The 6,051-nt window shown below is 45.6% G+C and overlaps 1 non-coding gene across 1 annotated transcript; it reads left to right on the forward strand.

Annotated features, from left to right (window-relative positions):
- The first annotated feature begins 1,733 nt into the window (after window positions 1–1,733).
- On the forward strand, window positions 1,734–1,869 carry LOC114812422. Its single transcript, XR_003760075.1, has one exon. It is a non-coding gene; the product is annotated as a small nucleolar RNA SNORA7 (small nucleolar RNA).
- The last annotated feature ends 4,182 nt before the right edge of the window (window positions 1,870–6,051 follow it).

Here is a 6,051-nt window from a genome sequence, read left to right on the forward strand (position 1 = left end):
ACTCATGACCTTCTGACTCCCAGGCTCGTGCTCTATCCGTTATTCATTCATTCATTCGGTAGTATTTATTGAGCGCTTACTATGTGCGGAGCATTGTACTAAGCGCCTGGAATGTACAATTCAGCAACAGATGATAAGAGACAATCTATGCCACGCTGCTTCCCCTCCGTAAAATGGAGTGTGTGTGCCTAACCGTTGCAACTCCAGAGTGATGTGGTCTGGTTCAAAGCAATGGTTGAAATAGGATAATGGGGGATGAGCTCCTCCGTGAGAAGAAACCTTGCATCCAAGGATTTTCAGTTTGCTCTTGTATCACTCTCCATCACCGGGCCCTTTGCTCGTCTAGAATGCAAGCTCGTTGCAGGCAGGGAATGTGTCACATATTTTACTCTCCCAAGCGCTCAGCACAGTGCTTTACTAAATGCTCAATAGATACTAGATTCCAGAGCTTTTAGAGGGCCTGGATTGGAGGGTCTATGACCCCCCTACCTCCTGGAGACCACACTTAGGTAAAACTCTAGGTCTGGGTATGGCCTAGTGGAAAGAGAACAGCTTCACCTGTTGTCTACTATGTGACCTTGGGCAAGTCACTCAACCCCTCTGAGCCTCAGTTTCCTCTGCTATAAAGTGGGGATTAAGTACTCGTTCTCTCTCCCTCAGACCAACAGCTCCAGATAGTACAGAGATTCTGTCTGAACTGAATGTTTTGTATCTACCCCAGTTTTTAGCACAGTACTTAGCACCTGGCGGGCACCTAATTGTCACAAACACTGTTATTATTATTGCTATTATTATTACTGTTATTATTTTTATTCAAGCATTAAGTAGAGTGCCTGGCACATATTAAGCACTTAAAAATATCAGAATTATTATTATTAATTGTAATGAAAGATTAAAACTTGAGTAAGTTGCTTTCAAACGCAGTAAATCTGCCACTTGAAGTTTAAACATCTTCTCCTGAAAGATGACTCTTGCTTTACAGATGGAAAATGTGCTTCAAGAATCACGGTTCCCCTCATCCACGGGGTCACTACGCTTTGGATCTAAAGAAAACATCTTATGTTTTGTTGGAAATACATCTGGCTGGTTGTGTGGCAGAAAAGTGACTTTGTGCAATTCAATCAATCAATCAATCAGCGGTATTCATTCATTCAATAGTATTTATTGAGCGCTTACTATGTGCAGAGCACTGTACTAAGCGCTTGGAATGGACAATTCGGCAACAGATAGAGACAATCCCTGCCCAATGGCGGGCTCACAGTCTAATCGGGGGAGACGGACGGACAAAAACAAGACAACCTAATCAAGATAAATAGAAATAAATAGAATCAAGGGGATGTACACCTCATTACCAGAATAAATAGGGTAATAAAAATATATACCAGTGAGCATAGTGCTGAGGGAAGGGGAAGGGAGAGGGGGAGGAGCAGAGGAAAAGGGGGGAAAGGGGGCTTAGCTGAGGGGAGGTGAAGGGGAGGCAGAGAGGGAGCAGAGGGGAAAGGGGACGCTAAGTCTGGGAAGGCCTCTTGGAGGAGGTGAGCTCTCAGTAGGGCTTTGAAGAGGGGAAGAGAATGAATTGAAGTGTCTACTGTGTACAGAGGACTGTACTAAGCTCTTGAGAGCGAACAATACAGTAAAGTTGGTAGACAGGTTCCCTGCCCAGTAAGGAGCTGCCATTTTACAGGGGGACACAGACAGGAATATAAATGAATTATGGATAAGTACATAAGTGTAACCTCGGAGTCACACCTGGAGAGTTTCCAGTACTCTGCCAGTCTCGGCTATGGGAGGGAGAGTCAGGCAGAGGCCTACCCGTTCCATTCCTAGCTTGGCCGGTGGCTAGCGAGTGGAAGGCCATCTGCTACAAGTCAAAACTCACCCACGGTGGGCAGCAGCGGCAGGGGAGAGAGTCGAAGGCGGAGACTCGGGTTTACTGCATGGAAGGAGGCAATGGAAAACCGCCTCCATATTTTACCAAGAAAACTCTTTGGATCCACTACCAGAATGATGGCAGATGGAGAATGGGGCATTCCGGAAGAGATGCGTCCATGGAGTCGCTATGGGTCAGAAACAACTGGACAGCATAAGACAAGACAAGACATAAATGCTATGGGGCTGAGGGTATGTCCAAGTTACCTTGAGTTGTCGATGACGACCATCAGTTAGTACAGTACCAAGAATCGTTAAAGCGGTTACAGCATAGCACCTAATAATTTGACAATACCTTTTCTGTTTCTTTAGTCTTCTCTTTCCTCTCCTTTCTCTTTTGTCTTCTTTTGTGAAATCCGTGCATTCCTCCTCTGTATTTTTGAGAAAAATAATGCATCCAAACTCTCATCACCTTTTCTTCTTTGTACTTGAGGTGAAGGTAACTGATCTTACCTAGCTGGGAGCTCTTTGACGACTAACACGGAGATCCTGATGGGATGGAAAATCAACGGCTACATGTCTCTTCAAACTGACAGTCCCTTCGTCGCTCGGCTCTCCGACCGACACACAGTGGCTCCTCGGATGGGGAGCAAAGAGGCCGAGGGTCTGAGGAGGTGATGCTGGGAGGGTCGGACTTTCCGCAGACGCTCCTTCCGGTGGTATCTGCTCCTAGTTGATTCATCTAATGGTATTTATTGAGCACTTATTGTGTCAGTCAGACAGTCATATTTACTGGGCGATTATTGTGTGCAGAGCGCTATACTAGAACACTTGTAAGTATCTGGGAGAATATTATGTACCAGAGTTGTAGACACACTCCTTGCCCAGTTTGGGCTTGGGAAGAAGACCATGAGCAGTTCTAGGACAGGTTTGCTTCCACCTTCTCCTACACAATGCTGTTTTCAGAAACAATGACAACACTCTGTTTGCCTACTTTGCAGAGGTTACCTTCTCGTTGAACCCTGCGTTAATCGATCTAACGTATTTATTGAGTGCTCACTGGGTGCAGAGGACTCTACTAAGGGCTTAGGAGAGCACAGCGTATCACAGTTGGTAGACACGATCCAGACACACAATGAGTTTATAGTGTAGAGGGAGAGACAGACAATATAAATAAATAAATTGTGGAGACGTGCATAAGCGCTGTGAGGCTGAGGGAGGGGTGACTATAGTGTAGAGGGAGAGACAGACATTAATATAAATAAATTGTGGAGACGTGCATAAGTGCTCTGGGGCTGAGGGAGGAGTGAATAAAAGGTGGCAATCCAAGTGCAAGGGTGACCCAAAAGGGAGTGGGAGAGGAGGAAATGAGGGCTTAGTCAGGGCAGGCCTCGTGGAGGAGATGTGCCTTCAATTTTCAAGGTGGGGAGAATGATTGTCTGTTGGATATTGAAAGGGAGGGTGTTCCAGGCCAGAGGCAGGATGTGGGCGAGGGATCAGTGGCGAGATAGGTGAGTAGGTTGGTATTAGCGGAGCAAAGTGTGCGGGCTGGGATGTAGTAGGAGAGTAGTGAGGTGAGGTAGGAGGGGGCAAGGTGATCGAGTGCTTTAAAGCCAGCGGTGAGGAGTTTCCGTTTGATGCAGAGATGGATGGGTAACCACTGGAGGTTCTTGAGGAGTGGGGAAACGTGGACCGAAAAGTTTGGCAGAAAAATGATCCAGGCAGCAGAATGAAGTATGAACTGGAGTAGGATTGCACACTTAATGTGTGCAGAGCATTCATTTATTCATTCCTTCAATCGTATTTATTGAGCGCTTACTGTGTGCAGATCACTGTACTAAGTAATCGGAAAGTACAACTGAGCAGTAAAGAGAGACAATCGCTGCACAGACTGGGCTTACTGTCTAAAAAGGGGGACTGTCCTAAGCTGTTGGAAGAGTACAATAAAGCAGAGTTGATAGACGCGTTGGCTGCCCACAAGGAGCCTACGGTCTAGAGAGGGAAAACTTAAAGAGAACGTGCACTGTAGCACCTTTCCATGTCCAGTGGTACATGCGTGCGTATATTTATTTCTTCTGTTGCATCCTGCAAGCTTTTAATACGGTGCTCTACACAGACAGTGAGCGTCAATAATTATCGCTGATTGACCGACTGATCATTAATATCAGGATATCCAGGTATTTTTCAATGGTGTTTTATTCGAAACCTACTGTTAAAAGATGTGTTATGGAAGAAATGAATATATTTTCAAATTCACACTGCTTAGAAGTTGGCCATTTCAAGCATCGCAAGGATTTTATTGAATATTGCATAACGCAGTACACCTCAAAAGCACACCACATTCCTCTCCCTCATCTCAAAAAGTTAAGTCCACTGCTCTTCTTTTAGAAGTGGCACCAGTGGTATTTTTGAGACCGTTGGTACACTTGTCTCGCCTCGAATGACTTGTTGCTAATTGGTCTTGTCCCAGAAAATTTTACCTTCTGAAGACTGAGAATGATTTCATAACCAATTTGAAGTCATTATATTATAAATAGAACAGCTGTGCTGGCTTCAGGAGAATAATAGGACTTTAAAAGTCATTTTAAAAAACAGTTTTTTTACACCAACTGGGCAGGAAAAATGACATCAGTGTTTTGGTTCCATCTGACTAGTAAGTTTTCATCTGTCGCTATATGTATTCAAGTCCCTCTTTTCACACTTAGTTCTTCAAGGGTTATCGGATGTATTTGGGATAGGACACAGGTAGGAAATTAGGGAATGCTCTTCTAACCATGCACATCTACTTGGATAGGATGGGATGGTGGAAAAAAGTTTGTGTTCGCTTATATCATGCTGTCCCACGTACCATAGAGCAGAAGGAGTCAGAGAAGTTGGGTTCAAATCTCAGCTCTGTTCCGGTTTACTGTGTGACTCGGGCTGGGCCCGTTGCTTAACCTCTCTGAGCTTATTTTTGGAAAAGGGGGATAAAGTAGATTTTGAGACCATATGGGTCAGAGACTGGGTTTGATGGCCTATCCTTTTATCTACTCCAGTGCATAGCACTTAAATGCCATGCCGCCCACCTCCTCACCGTCCCCCGTTCTCACCCATCCCACCGTCGACCCCCGGGCCACGTCCTCCCGCGGTCCCGGAAAGCCCTCCCTCCTCACCTCCGCCAAACTCATTCTCTTCCCCTCTTCAAATCCCTACTGAGAACTCACCTCCTCCAAGAGGCCTTCCCAGACTGAGCTCCCCTTCTCCCTCTGCTCCCTCTCCCCCGGCCCCCTTCACCTCTCCGCAGCTAAACCCTCTTCTCCCCCCTTTGCCTCTGCTCCTCCCCCTCTCCCGTCCCATCCCCTCGGCACCGTACTCGTCCGCCCGACTGTATAGATCTTCATTACCCTATTTATTTTGTTAATGAGCTGTACATCACCTTGATTCTATTTATTTGCTATTGTTTTATTGAGATGCTCTTCCCCTCGATTCTATTTATTGCCATTATTCTTGTCTGTCTGTCTCCCCCGATTAGAGCGTAAGCCCATCAAAGGGCAGGGACTGTATCTGTTACCGATTTGTCCATTCCAAGCGCTTAGTACAGTGCTCTGCACATAGTAAGCGCTCAATAAATACTATTGAATGAATGAATAATTATAGGATGAGTTCTCCTTATCACAGAGTTCATCGGGATTGAAACCACACTTTTGTTTCTTTGTTTTGGTTTTTATTGCATTTGCTAAGTGTTTACTTTGGGTCAAGTACCGTTCTAAGTGCTGGGATAGATACAAGTTAACCAGGTCCTGACCAATTCCTGTCCCACATGGGGCTCACAGTTTAAGTAAGAGAGAGAGCAGGTATTTCATCCTCATTTAGTTAGGAAACTGAGGCACAGAGAAGTGAAGTGGCTTGCCTAAGGTCACATACCGGGCAAGGGATGGAGCTAGGATTAGAACCCAGGTCCTCTGACTTCCAGGCCCTTGCTCTTTCCACTAGGCCGCACCGCTTCCCAGCCGGGCCCAAGTTAGAGGAGAAAATGCCATATAAATGTGCCTGCCATTATTATCATTTACAGTAGGCAATAGGCTTATCAACTGGCCTAGGCTCTCAGAACAAGGACCTTGAACAAATACCGGCAAATCATATCTGAAAAATGAGGTTCTTCATCAGACTCAGAGGAGTAAATTTGCAATTATGGGAACTGGG

This window comes from Ornithorhynchus anatinus, chromosome 5, assembly GCF_004115215.2.
Source record: "Ornithorhynchus anatinus isolate Pmale09 chromosome 5, mOrnAna1.pri.v4, whole genome shotgun sequence".
In the NCBI taxonomy this organism is placed as follows: Eukaryota; Metazoa; Chordata; class Mammalia; order Monotremata; family Ornithorhynchidae; genus Ornithorhynchus; species Ornithorhynchus anatinus.